The sequence below is a fragment of the Lepisosteus oculatus genome, chromosome 27 (genome assembly GCF_040954835.1).
Source record: "Lepisosteus oculatus isolate fLepOcu1 chromosome 27, fLepOcu1.hap2, whole genome shotgun sequence".
NCBI lineage: Eukaryota > Metazoa > Chordata > Actinopteri > Semionotiformes > Lepisosteidae > Lepisosteus > Lepisosteus oculatus.
Window position 1 is genome coordinate 3,106,704 of NC_090722.1, and position 17,625 is coordinate 3,124,328.

The 17,625-nt window shown below is 47.0% G+C and overlaps 1 protein-coding gene across 1 annotated transcript in view; it reads left to right on the plus strand.

The window, feature by feature from the left end:
- The first annotated feature begins 2,730 nt into the window (after positions 1–2,730).
- The window catches only part of lmna (lamin A), a 64,463-nt gene continuing 49,568 nt past the window's right edge, over positions 2,731–17,625 (plus strand). Inside the window, exon 1 of the mRNA XM_069184827.1 lies at positions 2,731–2,867. The gene's annotated coding sequence lies outside the window, so the exon portion shown is untranslated. The remainder of the gene's footprint in view (positions 2,868–17,625) is intronic.

The window sequence follows — 17,625 nt, forward strand, 5'->3', positions numbered from 1 at the left end:
CACATGGGGTTCTGTAGCAAAGGGGAGTGCTGCATTCAGCCGGGAATAGGAGTCAGGTGGCTATGACTTCATCTCTTTTCTCAGCTTATGAGGTCACCCCTCTCCTCATGCTGTGTGAGCCTCTTCCCTGTAACAGAAGAGTCTGGAAGCACGCTGACACACCTTTACAGCAGCTGCTGCACCAGGCCCGCAGTGGACCTGTGTTGTCCTGTCTTTTCTTAACTCCCCCCCTCTGATGCCACTCTCAGATCGGATATAGAGGGCCCCCTTTTAAAAGAAAATAATGGCTTCGTATGACGGCGTGCTTCTGCGGTGTTCCTCCCCATTTTCTCCCTCTGTCCTTCTCTTGCTTTGGGGATGGATGGGGAGGCTCCTGTTCCAGAATTCGGTTGCAGAATCCCCGGGAGTTCTCTCCGTGGGAAGCTGGAGAGGGCCTTCGTAGCAGAGGAGGGGATTCTCAATAAATCCAACACAAAGTGAGCCAATCGAGCACATACTGGGCTACGTGCTGAGGCAGAGTGGTTACCAGTATAACTGGCAATGCTCCTCCTTCCAGTACCTGGCTTTGCTACCACGGTGGGTTTTTGGCTCTGACTGGCACACCGGATACAGGTCTGTACAGCACAAGACCTCACTTCTGAAAGCCAGATTTCCTGTGGCCTTTAAAGACGACAGGTGTTTTCTCCACAAGTATTCACTATAAAAGCACCTGCAGCCTGCCTTACGTCAGCTTCCCAGCGAATGAGCTACTTTAAGCTGCAGGCTGACAAAGTTCTGCTCTGCAAGCCCACAGACCTCTGTATTTCTAAAACTCTTGGGTGCCCCTGGTTGCACCGTCTGGGGCTGGCTCCTGTTCCATCCCTTCAGAAGAAGAGTCCGAAGGCGGAACTGCTCTCTTGAAAGCTGAACCAAACTTTTCAGGAAATACTCACCTGTGTTTTGGAATTGTCCAGTGGCAAATTCTTCTACTGTAATGGATACCGATTTAAGACTGTAAACTAGTTTGCAAATGGGAGGATGTCAGCTGGTTAACTCGCCATACAGCTCAACTGGGAAGGCAGTAAAGAAGCTGGTTTGATCTTGGTTTTACGCAGAGTGGATGGTCTCTCCCCGACACTGTCCGTCTGACTGAGCCTGTTGCACACGAATTCGAACCTTTGACCTCACTCTTTCAGTCTCAGACCAGCATGTCTGCTCCTGGTACGGTGCTGCACTCCAGTAACTGTTAGCTGGGTGTCAGACTGCTATTTTATTCTTTATTCTCCTGCTCTTTCTTTCCTCCTTTGAGAAATCAAAAAAGGACTTTCTAGTTCCCCCAAATTATCCAGAATCTCTGATTCCACACAGACCTGATCACCATGTTGCTTTAAACTGGATATCATACTCAGACATGACTGACTGACGCATGGCTCTCCCCACACAGTCATTTCAAATGACAAAACAATATTTAAAAAGTACCTTGCAATGCTGGGGCCCTCAGTTCAATTCCAGACCTCGGCACCTGTCTGTGTGGAGTTTGCATGTTCTCCCCGTGTTTATGGGGGTTTCCTCTGGGTGCTGTGGTTTCCTCTCACAGTCTGAAGACATGCTGGTGGGTTAATTGGTTTCTGGGACAATCAGCCCTGTGTGAGTCTGTGTGACCTGCGATGGACTGGTGTCCTGTTCTGTGTGTGTGTGTCCTGCGATGGACTGGTGTCCTGTTCTGTGTGTGTGTGTGTGTGTGTGTGTGTGTGTGTGTGTGTGTGTGTGTGTCCTGCGATGGACTAGTGTCCTGTTCTGGGTGTGTGTGTGTCCTGTGATGGACTGGTGTCCTGTCCAGGGTGTGTGTGTCCTGTGATGGACTGGCGTCCCTGTGCCTGCTGCTCATCTGGACAGGCTCTGGCTGCTCCCAAGACCCTCAACTGGAAGAAGTGATTCGAAAACAGCCGGATGTCATTGTAATTTTAAATTTGACTTAAGTGTGCATCAATTCAGGTTGTGGAACAATGTGTATACATGGATCAGACAATTGGATTGGTAAGAAACACACAAAAAAGGGCAGTTTGAGTTTAGCTGTGCAGAAGGGGGTCTAATTAATTTCCCCTAAAGTATTTCTTAAAATCTGAGTCTTAGGGCTTCTTATAACAAGCCGTTGGATTAACTTTGAAAATGCAAGGGAAAAAGACAGAAGTGTCTTTTTTTGCACTGATATTTTACTGAGCATATATGATATAGGTCAATTTATGTTTTATATTTTAATGTAGTAGCTTTTAGGATCTCAACCCAGCACTGACATGTGGCCCTTTTGATCATATGTGACATTAATATCTAATTAATAGACATTGAATTAATGTTTGCTGGTGCAATTCAGATACGTGACATTAATTGACAGACTTTGATTTCATATTTGTTGGTACACCACTCAATATAGAGTAAGTCCTCATTTTAAGGACTACCACATTTAATTGACTATTGAGAACGCTTTCACATACAACACAGACGGCAAGTGATCGAACATTGGTCCACAAGGGGGCAGTGTGCACAAAGCAAAATAATTTCAGAGCAGCAAAAAGCCACATCAGTTCCCTGGTTATTTGTATAACACCGACGGTAGATAGGGATCTTTATTGTCTTTCATTTACATTTCCGAGATTGATAGTAGGGACGCACACAAATGAGACGCTATCTTTGATAACGAAATCGTTTTAAAACGAGGTTAGCGGTCGCCAGTGCGCTTTGGGTAGCGTACCCGTCATCCCGCGCGAGTGGTCAGCGGCGGTTTTCTTGAAGTCTCCCCGAAGATTAATCGGGATTTAAATGAAGAAACAAACAGACAAGAAGTCACCGAGTCCAGGAAATCGGCGGATTGATGCCGGCCCGGTTCTCAGGTAAAACGTCGCCCGTATTTTCTCTGTCTGTCGCTTGTTATCGCCTGTTCGTCATGAACTTGTCTCCCTTTGCGTGCTCGACTCTCTTTGAGAGAGATTTCCCCCTCGCCCCTTTGCAATGCGGGATCTGGAAGTAGCCCTTCTGAAAAGCTTGTATTGACTGAAGCCAGATGCTCTGTGCGCTCAGAAAGCAATGGTATCAATTACCCACAATAAGGAAATTAACACCTGCGCATGACCCAAAACAAAACAGGAGGCAAATTCGACACTATTTAAATGTGCGTCGGGCTGTGTAGGAGAAATGAGAAAGAGGCAGGTGTTTCTTTGAGTAAAAGTGGCTCATGGCGTCGGCTAGCTCGTCCGTCCTGGGGGTGTTCGGACGAGGGTGGCTGCGGGTTTAAAGTTTGCCGCTATCTGCAGGAGCCCAGCTGTGCTCCGACAAATAATTCTGCCCCAGAATGAGGTGCCCAGCTTTCAGGTTACAGTAGTTGTCGTTCCTGCGGCTTGAAACGGAAAAATCGTTTGTGAAAGTTTTCTCTTTCGTTTCCGTAAGAAACTAGTAATCCACGTGTCGGGAATGAAACTTGGGCCGTGAGTGTGAGTTCTTCACACTGGCCGGTGAAGAACCGTGTGCGGAGATTGTGTTTGTGAGCACGTTAAAGGCGGGTCATCGAGGCGCCTCTTGGCTCAAATCATAACATAACTTTATTAGCCCTTTACAATTTCTTGCATTAGGAATTTGTCTTTTCACATACTCCAGCTTGCTCTCCTTGAGACACACAGACGGGGAGAGAAGCTGGGGGTCAGAGCGCAGGGTCAGCCATTTATACGGCGCCCCTGGAGCAGTTGGGGTGAAGGGCCTTGCTCAGGGGCCCAAAGGAGTAGGATTCCTCTGCTGGCTGCCGGATTTGAACCGGCAACCTTCCAGCCACAGAGCCACCTCAACAGCTGTTAGGGGTTTCTTCCCGGATCTCCAACATCGGCCCTCCCAGGACACTGTCCTGACGACTCGGGCAGTCAGCCCCTTGTGATGAGGTGGACTGCTTCTGGCCTCAGTGGATGCAGTGAAGAAAACATGGCTGTACTGTGACATAAGGGGCACAGGGAGGGGAAACAGCACAGAGATGGGTCTGAAGTGCAGTAAAAGAAGTCGTATATGTTTGAATTGCAATTACGATGCTTGAGAACCGGTGTTGGATCCTACAGCTGTACTACCCAGTAGTAACGTGTTGGCGATCACCACTAGATGGCGGTACGGAGCCGCGTCGCGCTCTGTCTGTGGCCGTGTTCCCAGGTCTATAAAAATATATTTGACACAATGAAACCCCGAGAACTGGGCTCCGCACCAAATGCAACTTGAAACTTGTACTTTTATTTTTTAAAATCTTTTTGCTCCAACTGCTCTCCCCGCCCCCCCTCCAGGCAAATCAACTGACTGCAAAAATCGGCCGTTTGAAACTGTGCTGCACTACAGAGGCAGCTTAGCGGTATTCCAACAGTATCCGAATACCGTCTCTTTTGAAATGAATTCGTGTGCATCAATGTCAGCGTGCAGAGAAACAACATTCCCAGGAGAAAGACCAACGGGAGCTGGCTACACAAACAGGGCATGCTCCTCTGCTTCAGGGCTCTGAGTGGGCAGTTTTGTGATGGAGAAGGTGGTTTTCTGATCTGCGTACAAAAGAAGGGAAGAGTCCAAATACTTCATAAATAACTTAAGAAAGGTCATTAAATAACTGAGTTTAGAGTGTCTCCTTATTGGTTCATATGACATTTTTCTTAAATTGTTACAGCTGTACCAGTTGGTGCAGCTGGATGTCTTATTGGAACAATCTGAGAGGATGTGTTCTGCTCAAGTAGGCAGGGACTTGAACCCAAGCCCTACTGCACCACACTGCTTTGTTGAAGGCTCAGACCTCATTTGAAATGGGGTCCCCACCTGCAGTCTTTGTGGGTCGTAGTCCAGGACGTTCTTGGGAACCGTTTGAACATCAAGAGCTAAAAAGGGCAATGGGGAGGATTTAAACGGTACTATTCAGCATAAAAGTACGATTAAGACATTTTTAAAGATGAACACTTTTCTTTAGCTCAGATGCCAATCCAGAGGACGACTTCGAGGCCAATAGAGAAACCAGGGTCCAAGCAGAAGCTTAGAAGACATTGTGTTGAGCTCTGGGACGGGAGGCGCTTCCTTACACCTAGAGTTGTAGGGGTGTGGAGCAAACTGCCTGGTCATGTTGTACAGCCCAGTTCAGACAGTTCCTTCAAGAAACAGGTCGAAGGAAGTCCACTGATTGTTATTGATTTATGGATCATTATCAATCAGTTTCTAGCAAACAAATGAGTAAGATGAGCCCCCTCTCTAACTCTTCTCTGGTCCTGGTGTTCTTTCTTGTGCTGTTAAGCTGTTGGTGTGAATGAAGCACGAAGCTTGCTGGGTTAAGACCCCCGGTGTCACAGGTGGGGTCCCTGCTTTGCGAGGCCGGATGTTTGTGCGTTGCTGTTATCGTGTTTCCCCCCCCTCTCTTCCCCAGAAAGAATCACTCTTCCCTCCCAGTCTGGGTAAGCAGCCGAACGCGCTGCAGGGACGTTCCGAAGGAAAAGGCAATTACACACCATGACACAGTCACACACAGTCACACACACATCCTACTCGCAGAAGTCAATCTGAAAGGCACGTTTCCGGATCTTTCTTTGTCGGTGGGTTGTGCTCTGTGCGATTCAGATCGTGGAGTGTTTGTTCCTGAGCAGCTGGGCTTTGCTGGAGGATGCGACGCCCCTCTCTCTCTCTCACACAGGCAGGGCTGTGCTTGGCTGAGTAACCCCTAGTTACCACGTTGTGTTAGTTTCCACTCACTCGGGCTGTTGTGGTTTTCCTACGTCAGGAAGTGGTGGTTTCCATGCTTTAGCCTCTCTCTTGGTTACACAGTACAGTTCCGATCGCCATGGTTACAACACAGATGCTCCAACACTGGAAGAGGATTTGGAAAACTGCCCTTGTTGGGACTGAGCTGGCACTAGTTTGTGAGGGAACGAAGCAACTTCAGTTTCAGGAGTGTACGTTTGTCCTCCTAGATCATCGTCACCTGGGTTTCAAATCAATGTGAGACAAAAAGTCCCTTTTAGGACTTTTCTAACTGGAACTGGAGAAAATTATCCTCAAAAAGCCCATGATGGTATAATCAGATGTTATTGTTTTGTATGATGGACAAGAATTAATCCATATCAGGTATCTGGAAGGCCTTCTTAAAAGTAAAGTGATGAGATATACTTTTCATCTAAAAAGAGATGATTTACACTTTTTATACTTTCGGTTAAAGTACATTTTTGAGATCTTCTTGCCTTTGACCTCCCTGGGCTCATGACAGTAAGGGCTCTGGACTTTTGAGCGAAAGGTTGAGGGTTCCAATCCCACGCAGGGACACTTCTTTATGAAGGCAGCATAGCCAGACTGCTCCAGCACAAGTGTAGGCAGCATGCCCTGCCCTGCCCAGCTCCCAGCCCTTTGGCTGGAACAGATCACCGGCAGCACTACTGCCCCCTGCTGGAGGACCAGTGCAGTGTCCACATGCCGGCAGGCAGCCCAGGGGGCAGACTTATCCCACCCACTGTGAACCGCAGCTTGGGCAATCCCAGTCGCAGTCGGTTAGTGATGCCACCCGGGCTCGAACCCGGGATCGCAGATCATTCCTGTGCTCAGGCAAGCATGTGTACCAGCTGAGCGCCTTGGAAATCCTCTGTATAGGATTTTTTCTTATCCTTTTCCTGAGGGATCTGCAAGAGGCTTGTTCTCTCTTGCTCTTTTGTATCAGTAGCAAACAGGGAGGCGCCCAGCCCGTGACAGATTCATTAGAAGTCATGATCGGTTGCCTTTGTACAACAGCTTTGATTCTGAAGGATCCCAAAGCCTTTAACATCTAGGAGTGAACTAACATCATCGTCCACTCAGTGGATGCATGGTAGTATAGTGAGAAATTCTGTTACAGGAGAAGTGTTCGGTCTATTACGTAGGCCAGAGTGTACAGCCACACTGTGGGAATTAGCCAAGGCACCCCTACTTTTTCAAAAGCTGATTGTCAAGAGCTCAGTTTAGCATGTCTTTGTATAAGACTGCCCTAGGCTAGGACTGTCAGCCCTTCATCTGCTCCTCTGTGGACAGCCTGTTGCACTCATGTACTTTTTGGACACTGCATTAATATTCTGTTTATACTGTGGTACTCTCAATCTGTATATACCTATGCACATTTTGCACATATTTTATTGTGAGCATATTTTGCACACACCTAACTCTATATATTCTATTTTGTATTGCTGTACTTATTTTATTTGAATTATTAGTCTATTTCTGATTTCTGTTTTAGCTTGTCTTGGGCTGGGCTGCTGTAACACCTCAGTTTCCCTTCGGGATCAATAAACTCCTGTCTATCTATCTCGTAAGGATGGTAGGTCCTATAACACAGTGTCTCCGACCAGGAAACAGAACGTTGCACCATTGGTTTGGACATTCTGGTCCAGGGGGAGAGTGCCACCTACTGGTCCCACCAACACAACCTGGTTTTCCTCAGATGTCTTCCATATCCAGGACTGACCAGGCTGGGGCCAGCTTCTCCCCTGAAATCGAATAAAATCTGCATCTGAGGTGGTTGTGCTGTCAGAGCCTTTAGTTTTTGGATGCAGATGTGAGCATGAGAATGGAAGATGGCCTCTCGTCTGATTCGGCTGCTCTGCTGTCACGGGCCAGATAAGAACAGGAATGATCGTTTTCAATAATGATAATGAGCCTTCTCCGATTGCTCGCTGTGAGTACAGACACCTGTGAGCTGCTGCATGAGTAACAGGTACTGCAGTAAGGAGGTGATGTCATTGTCAGTAAAAAAACTGCTGTCCTATCCATGAGTAACCAAGAAATGACAGGATACATTTCTGTTTATAGAAATATTGGCTTATGATGATGATGTATTCAAGGTTGCAGTGCTGATGTTGTGTATTACTAGATGATAACAGATGATATCATCCTGCAGCTCCCAGCTGGCAGCCCCACTGGAGCTCGGCAGGTGGGAGTCTGGCCAGTACCTGGAGGGGAGACTCCTGGGAAAGCTGAGGCTGCTGCTGGAAGAGGTGTTAGTGGGGCCAGTAGGGGGCGCTCACCCTGCGGTTTGTGTGGGTCCTAATGCCCCAGTATGGTGACGGGGACACTGTACTGTAAAAATGGCGTCTTCCTTTATATGAGATGTAACACTTATGTCCTAACTCTCTATGGTCATTAAAAATCCCAGGGTGTTTCCAAAAAGAGTAGTGGTACTCCTGGTGTCCTGGCTAAATTTCCCCCTGTCCTTTACCAGTCATGGCCTCCTAATAACCCCCCCTCTCTGAACTGGCTTCATCTCTCTGCTCTCCTCCCCACTGAGAGCTGGTGTGTGGGGAGCGGACTGGCGCATCATCCAGGAGGGGCTGCACACTGGTGGGGGTGGAGGGGATCCCCATGACCTTATATAGTCCTTTGTGTGGAGTGTCCAGAATTATTATGATGATGCTCAGGGAGAATGAGGTTAGGTAGACAGCCTCCTGCAACATGCTCCACTCCACCTTGCCTCCCACGACCGGCTTTTTATCTTTTTGTTTTCTTTTAATTTTGTAAGCTCTCTCATCAACAGTTTTCCTGATCAACAGTCCTACAGCATGTGCAACATCAGGCAATCTGCATTTCAGACCGAGAATGATGGGGAGGGGGGGAGCCGCTTCTTTACACAAAGAGCTGTGGGAGTGGGGAACAAGGCGCCCAGCCATGTGGTTGAAGCCGATGCCCTGTTTTCTTTTAGGAAATGTCTGGACGAGATCTTCGGTTCAAATAACTATGAACTGTCTAGACAGGCTGGATGTCTGAATAGAGAGTAGAGGAGGTTCTTGTGTACATGTGTACTGGAATTCTCCTTCTTGCTGGTCTCTCAGGACAACACAGTACAGCAGACAACAGCACACAGTGTAGCACACCTCCACAACATGTATTATATTATACAACATGTTTGTATTATATATTGCAGTACAATATGTAGAGTGGCCCATTTAAGTTATGGTGTTTTTATATTCTTAGCAGACATTTCCCACTGGCCAAGTGACAAGAGAGGAAAACGATAATGTGCTTTAAAAGGAGAAGTGGATTCTGAAAAGCAGAGTCGGTGCGGGAAAAGCACTCCTCGTTAGAAACTGTCCTTTGGTTTGTAGAGTGTGTAAAAACAGATCTTTGTTTAAATGGGCGGGGGGAGAGAATGGCTGGTATTGGTTCCAGCAGGCAGGGCTCAATCTGAGTCTTGTGTGAGCTGTGGAGTCGAGCTCGCTGTCGGGAAGACTTAGTCATCAAATGATCCGCCCAGCCCGGCCTCGCCTCCAGGAAAGCAGGCTGCCCGGGCGGGGCCGGGCGGGGCGGATAGGGATGGGGTTTGCCGTCCGGCCGCTAGAGGCAGAGAGACGTGCTGTCTGGGGTCGGAATGAGCGTGTTATAGCGAAATGTGTTATTATCGGGGCCGAGATGGTGTGTGTGTGTGTGTTGTGGGGGGAGAGTGGCCTTCAGCTTCTGTGGTTTGAGAATTGCCAGAGCTTCACACCCATGACGCTGATTGAGTGTTTCCTCTGCGTTCTGCGCGTTGTGTCCTGGTCAGACCCACGTCAAGCGGCCCGGACGGTTTCATTAGCTAGAGGCAGACCGGGGAGCTGGCGGGAAATGAACGAGTAGGGGTGGGATTTGACTTCTGGGGTTCACCGTGGGCAGTGAGTGAGTGTGACCCGACCCTGCCGGGCTGCAGCTCGGGTTCGGACCCGGGTTACACACCCTCGCTCCGCTCTGCGTGTGGGGGGGCTCCCTTTACGGGTCCAAACTTCACTCCGACTCAACGTGTGGCGAATACAGACGCTTGCATTTGTGAGAAAATGCGAATTATTTGTTTTATTAAAGCAGGACTGTCCCCACATTTTTTATTCGTCTGTACGTTGCTATCTTTGTGAGGAGGCTTTCTCAGCGCGGAAACACGTTCACACGTCGTTACTAATATCTGGATACTTTATATGAATAGTTCGGCGCAACCATTGGCTTTTTCTAGACAGCCAACTTTTTATGTACAGTTATGTACTCCATTGAAATAAAAACCCCACAGGGTTGAAAGAAACCCCCGTATCGTTTTCAAAGAAATCGCCGTCTGGTTTATGGGGGAAAAATGGCTTTGTCTTGCGAGGACGGCCTCATCGGTCTTTATCACTCGGGTTACTAGTGAGTTTCTGTGCCCGTGGGGACATTTTCTATGGTCCCCACAAATACAGTACACCAAAAACATGATTCTTACGCTGGAGGGCTCCGAGGTGGAATGTGCTATATAAATTCAAGGAGTCGTGATATGGTTGGTCACATGGTATGGTTGTGAGTATTGCATACCTGGAGTGCTCATGTACATATTTTATTTCTGTTGCAACGGTCGACATTTCTGTTGATCATTTTATTTCTGTTCAATTCGAGACCTGGCCTGCTGTCTGTGTGGAGTTTGGATGTTCCTCCAGGGGGCTCTAGTCTCCTCCAACAGTCCATAGAGGTGCTGGTGAGTTAGTTGTGTTCGGAGACATTGGCTCTAGTGTGTGTGTGTGTGTGTCCTGTAAACAAGTGGTTATTGAAAGTGATGTTACGATGAGATCAAAATGTTAAAGCTGTCATCATCATGCTTGCACACTGGGTCTCTGGCCCCTGCTGAACGCAGTCCAGCCGCCTGTAGTTGAAAACCCAGCTGGTTCCCAGCTTGCACTTGGGGAAGATTTCCTCCTCATCTCCTACAGCCTCGACACGGTCCTGTCTGCCAGCCCCACCCAGCCTCTGCTCAGACATGGTTAGTGCTCTGCTGCTTCTTGAAACGCAATCCCTGTGGGATTAAAAATTAATTGTCCCTCGGCAAGGCAGCCATTGGCACGCTAACAGCATGCTCTCGGTGTGCGCAGCCCCTACTAAATGAAGCTAGTAGCCCCAAAAGGCCAATCAGAATGGGCGTTTGCTACTGAAATGATCAGCTGATACCCAGCTCCAAGGTGGGCGATGACTGCAGTCCATGTAATCCACTACAGGCTTGGTTCTGATTCTTTTCTGACTTTAGCAACAAACCTCTTTGGCCTGGAAATGAAAAAGAAACTTATGGAAGAATGCATGTAGTGGACGAGTACCCTGCGGAGGAGCAGTCAGGGGCCTGGGCTTGTAACTGAAGGGCTGTGGGCTGAAATCCCAGGGGAGACACTGATTGGTACCAATACAGTATAGTACAGTAGTAAAATACCCATCTGTACAAATGGATGGGCATGTACGTCACTTGGGATAAAAGCTTCCATCAAAAAATGAATAATCCAAGTCTTTTATCCTTGAAAATGGGGAATGCTAGTGATTTCCGTGAGCCCATACGCTTGGAAAAGGCAACGATAGAAAGACAGGGTTAAATCATTTACACAAGGTGTCTTTAAGAGCTGGAAAAAAGTGAGGTCATTTGTATTACTAATTAAATAAGGACATGACAGGCCTTCGTTGTGCATGACCGTGTCTTTGAGTAAGTGAAGGTGGCTTTGAGAGTTGAATTGCTCTGTCATGCAAGACGTGGAAGGCCGCTGTAGTTACTGGTGGATGGTCAGTGCTTGTTCTCTGTAATGGCTTGACTTGGTGTGTTGTGTTTTGACATAACGTTCCCTCAGAGCAGCAGGTGAAGTTGCTGCTGCCTTAGTCACTCTGCCTGGTGCACAGTTCCCCAGGCAGATGCATTTGACCACCAGTGAATCACTCTAAATTATTTCCTCTAAAGCAATATTGGGGGGAAATAAATGAGGAAATATAGGCACGCGTACTTCTGTAAAATTGAAAGGGAAGTTAAGATTCAGCAGCGGTTTTTTTTATCGTCAAAGGGCATTTGCTACACTTCATTTTGAATGGCGCGCAAATTTTTACCACATGACAGAAAAATGCACAGTTGATGAAAACCAGAATGACTGGCCAGTTGTCCTTTAAAGGGATGTTGCACAGATTAAAGGAACTGATTACCTTTAGTCTTCATAAAAGGAGATCATGAGGGGACAATACCGGGATCCTGAAAGAATGAAGGTGGACTTAATACTAGTATTCAGAATAAATGGCTTTTTTTGTGCCAAATTCAAGCCAGAACACCCCTGCTGGAGCAACAGTGAATCCAGGATTGAGCACGTGGGGGTAGATGAGAAGGAATATTACCCATTGTGAGGGAGTGCTTGAGTCTGCCCTCGGGTTATCACTGGTTAAACAGGGAGGGGCAGCAGTGTGGTGGATTGACTGCTGGTGACTAACAACCACAGTGAGGAGTGGAGGGGAAGTCCAGTGCTGACAGTGACTTCACAGCTCCTGGGACATGATGTGTGGCTCTTCAGCTTTCTAAAGCCACAGTTCGTTACCATGCCACCAGGTTCCACTTAATCACTTTGTGTCATAATTAGGAAGAACGCTATTGCTCTGGTCACCGTGGCACAAAAAAGGAAGCTTGTCTCATTTGTCTGTCTAATTCAGTTAAGGATGCAGATCGATTGGCGGCGGAGGAGAGAGAGATTGGGGATGAGCTTCAGCACGAGTGTTTGCTTGAAGGAGTGTCTGCGCATCTGATTATTTGGGGATTTGAGGAAGGAGTGTTCTGTGTACAGTTGACTCTTCCTCTCTCCGGCCTTCCCTGCAGCCTCCTGCTAAGGTGTGTCTTTTGTCAATATTTTAAAAAGTTTACAAACAAGGAGGAGAGTCAGCCCGTCCAGCCCGTTGGGTAGTTAGAAGCTAATTGATCCCAGGATCTCATACAGACACTTCTTGAAGGAAGCCAGGTTATCGGCTTCAGCAACATGGCTGGGTAGCTTGTTCCAGACTCCCATAAACCTTAGCATGAAGAACTGTGCTCAGGTTTGGATGCATATTTTCCTCTGGATCTTGTCCCACTTGCTGAAGCTGTCCACAGCATAGTACAGTCCTTTAAGCCCAGCAGTGCATCCAGCCGCTCCTGTCCGAACTGATTTTAGAGCAACAGTATGTGAAATTTTTACACGTTATTCTAAATAAGGCCTTATGTGGGTCTTATGAATTATCCTGTGCTCCTGAAGGCTTCTGCCAAGCGTCTGCATCAGACCCTCAGTCATTGAGTAAAGCCAAACTTCCAGACACTGCAGTGTTTGTGGCGGCTCCATTTTGTGCTCAGTATTGTGCTGCGTCCTTATGAGTCCTTAATCCTCCTGTGTGGGGAAGCTGCTCACATGCTAGCTGTAGGTGATGGCTCACCCTCTAGGAAATTTGCTGACAATTTGCTCTCGTTTTGTTCTCTGGAAGTTTTCTACCCATTTTTAAATCTGGTAGTGCGTGTTCATTCTGTTTTTTTTTTAAATTATGTTGTAACAGCGCTCCCCAACCAAAATTGGTGCACACGGTCACACCGTCTATCTGGGATCGTCTTCTTTCTTTTTTTTTAAAATCGGTGTTTGTTTTTCTGGGGATGAAGCACGTTTGTACAGGCAGACAGTACGTGGCTCTTGTCGCTCATTAAGAGGGAAGGTGTTGAAATCGGATGGCGGGTTCTCTCTTCTGCGGATTACGACTGTTTGCTTCTCTGACTGGGCTGTGCCCGCTGTCTGCCTGTCCGCCCCCTCTGCGGGAGCACACTGAGATATCTTGGGCGTGGCTGCAGACATCCGCACGAGCAAGCCAGAGCGATCGGCTCTTTGAGAGAAGGGGGCATTGGATCGGGTCTTTCCCACATCACGTTCATTTCCTCTTGATCATTGTAGTATTCATGTTCTCTGTTAATAAGTATCCAGGGAAACCACAAAGGACTCTTATTGCAGAACAGTTGGTACATTTGAGTTTAAAGGAGCTGCAGTCTCCTGTGTGTTTCAGCAGCGGGTTTTTTTGATCGTCAAAGGGCATTTTCTCCAGTAGATTTACATAATCAGGCACAATTAAGTGCCTCGTTTTTTGTGCTTCGTGAAGTACGATGTTTTTGTAAGAGCTTGCAGCTCAGAACTGGATCGCACTACTTCGGAATGAGAGTGGTTGATCCGGTTTAGCTCTCCAAATCCTGAAACAATCTATTCCTGAAAGTTCCACAACCAGATAGTCCTTCAGCTTTGAATACTATTATGTTTTTAAACCACTTTCTTCACAAGGGTTCACCAGATGCCCCACTGTGAGTAAATTGAACGTTTTGAGGCGGCTTTAATTCTGAGGATTCACGTGCATGTGCACGAGTACACAAAGATGGTTTGCTCACCCACATGCACAAAATAAGCGGCACACTCGATGACAGCCCACATGACTCAACCCAACCTAGAGCTAGCCCATATTCAAATCGCCAATCGGCCCACTAGAGCCCAGTCCGGCTGGGATCCCCTGCAGCTCAAATTATTGAGCATTATGAGAATGAGGCCATTTTTGCTTTTATTTCTTTCTGTGGTGCTAAACCCTTTGTGCACAGTGTCGTGCATCAGCCCTGGCAGTGCCCAGCTCGTGCTGGGTGGTGAAGGCCTTTATGTGAGGAAGCAACTGGACAGACACAACCCATCACACATTTCTGAGCTGCTCTCCCATAACCATCGGGTAAAAATCTTGTATCGCAGGAAAACTTGTTCTTGCAAAATTCAAGACTTGATTAAGATCCTGATCATCGTGATCAAAAGTGTTGACTGCAGTTCTGTTAAAGTTCTCACTTAAATGTTCAGTTGCTGTTCTCAATAGTATTATCATGGTTCATTTTTTTAGACTTGTTTTTTTGTGAGGAATGTGCCTCAGGCATTTGTAATATAAGATTATATTATAATGCTATTATAATATTATTGTTATTACATGCATCTTCAGGATCTGTTAAGAAAGGATGGCTTTGGGACTGTGATCAGGTCAGCCTGGCTGTGGCATAAAACCATCCTTGGGAGACTCATGTCTTATAATTTTGATGTCTTTCCCATTTGCAGTGTAGATGCTTAACCCTCATTCCCACTAGATTCAATATAGTACAGTAAATGCCAGCTTAAGAAGTGTCTGATTAAGCATTGTCATGATTTATGCCATTAAAATGCACCGCAGGATAAAAGTCCCAATTGATCCTCTTACAATTTGTTCATTATTTTCAAAATTCCCCCCAAGACCAAGGAAATAAAACAGTGAATCCTTGGGGCTCTTCTTGAGGATGGAGAGTGATGCTGGAGATCTTGCTTCTAGAACAGAGCAAGTCTTTTCACCTGGTTCCGTGAGCTCAGCTAGCATGTCACTGGGCCATGGTTCTGGAAAAGAGCAGATGGAGTTGTGGTGTCTAGGACAGGTTTATCTGTCTGATCAAGATCAGATCACTTTATTGGCCATAAACAATTTCTTGCATTAGGAATCTGTCTTTTCACAGACCCCAGCTTGCTCTCCATGAGACACACAGACAGGGAGAGAGAAGCTGGGGGTCAGAGCGCAGGGTCAGCCATTTATACAGCACCCCTGGAACAGTTGGGGTGAAGGGCCTTGCTCAGGGGCCCAACGCAGTAGGATTCCTCTGCCGGCCGCAGGATTTGAACCAGCAACCTTCCAGCCACAGGCACAGATCCTTAGCCACAGAGCCTCCACTCGGTCCATCTAAATAAGCAAGGTCACTAAGTAAGTCACTTAGGTTAAAACCAAACAAATTAATAATCTGAGTCTTTTTTTCTTGAAAATGGGGAAAGCTTATGTTTTCAGTGAGCCAATGAGCTTGGAAAAGGCTCTGATAGAAAGACAGGGTTAAATCATTTACTGCCAGATAACTCCTTATCCCTGAGAAACGGTCTGGCAGACTGTACCTTCAACCTGTGCACAGCTCCTGTCCAGTTAATAAGTCACAGGATGAAACAATGGGCGGCAGAAATGGAGCAGGCGGAGGCTGACTCACAGGAAGGGGTGTGATCTCTAATGCCTGCTTTTTCTTCTTATGACAGATACACTCCTGCGATGGCGAAGCTCCTTAAAATGTCATTAATAACGCAGTGGCAAACGGAAATGAAGAATACGGTTTTAGAATTGGCTTCTCACTTTTTTTTTTAGAGCAATTACAGAGCACTTTGTTTAGCATGCTGCTTCCACCCTTATCATTCCATGGCTGTGGGTCAGAGGCTGAATTGCCAAACTCCTCCAGTTGTCCCCCTGTTTTTCCCTCAGCTCCCGATCAACTGCAGTTCATTTTCCAATCGGACATTTGACGAAAGGTTATCGTCTTTTTATCCCCTTGCCGATTAAGAATTGCCACTCGTCGATGGGGGGGAAATTTCCTGTATTTATTTTTCACTTGTTTTAACAGGTAGTCAATTGAGAGGAGATTCTCGTTTCCATCGGAGATGTGGTTTTACAGCAAGGTGATTAGTGGAGTGGTTTAAGTGGGGTACCTACCTGCTGTGTCACCCACCTGGGATTTGAACCCACAACCCCCTGCCAGGAATTCCTTCAGCCTTCCCAAACCTGGGTGGGCTTGTCCTGTTGTTCATGGGAGAGTCCTGACCAAAGTTGTGTAGTACCTCGGGCTCTGACCTCTGACCTCTAGACCAGAGAGCTGAGCCAGCTGTCTAAGGGAACAGCTCTCCTGCTTGAGATGCTACATCTGTACCTCTAATCTTTGACAAGGAACGCCAGGAAGGAATAAAAAAGGTGCACATGAAAGCACTGGTGTCCCTTTCAGAACAGATTTCTGATCTAGATTTTCCATGAGGGGCCTGGAATGCTGTTGGGATAGATAAGGAGCAAAGCAAGAGGCGAACCTGGGACATTTTTCTCCTGCCCGGGATGTTTAAGATAAGAGCCTCATTCGCGAAAGGCTTTTGAAAGCTGATGTAAAAGCAGTATTGAAGCTGTGCCTTCACTCCAGTTATATGGCCACAAAGAATCCCGCCCCTCATTAAAACAGCGCTATCAAAATCGTCAGTGTAGCAAGAAGGTCTGTGTTTCATAAGAACAGTCACAAACGAGGAGGCTGTTGAGCACACCCAGAGGCCCATCTAGTCTCTCAAACATCTTGCAGTGCGAGTGATGAGGTGAAATAGGGAAATGAAACTGTGGACAAGTTATCAGGCCCACTGATGTGAAAAGACAGAGCAGAGACTGTGGAGGTGTGGGCAAGGTGAGGTTTGGAAAAGATAATAAGATAAGATAATATCACTTTATTAGCCCTATACAATTTCTTGCATTTCATCTTTTCGCATTACCCAGCTTACTCTCCATGAGACACACAGACAGGGAGAGAAGCTGGGGGTCAGAGTGCAGGGTCAGCCATTTATACGGCGCCCCTGGAGGAGTTGGGGTGAAGGGCCTTGCTCAGGGGCCCAACGGAGTAGGATTCCTCTGCCGCCCGCGGGATTTGAACCGGCAACTTTCCAGCCACAGGCACAGATCCTTAGCCACAGTGCCACCGCTTTCCTCTCAATTGATCAGCCAGGTAAAATAAAGGAATAATAAAAAATGGGATTTTTGATAACAACTGGCCCTTGCTATAAGTATGAAAAGAAATGGCCTGCATATTTTTGAAGAATAACATGCACGTTAAATAGAAACTTTTACATGCGAAAAGGTTTTGCTGATGCTGTTTGCTAAAAATCCACAAAGTTAATGTGCTGTGAAATATTCAATATTTAAAAATATACCTTGAAGACAGGTGTCAGAGCAGTGCAGTGGTTAGCATTGCTCCCTTGCAGTGCTGGGGCCCTGGTTCAGTTCTGTACCTGAGGTGCTGTCTATGTGGGGTTT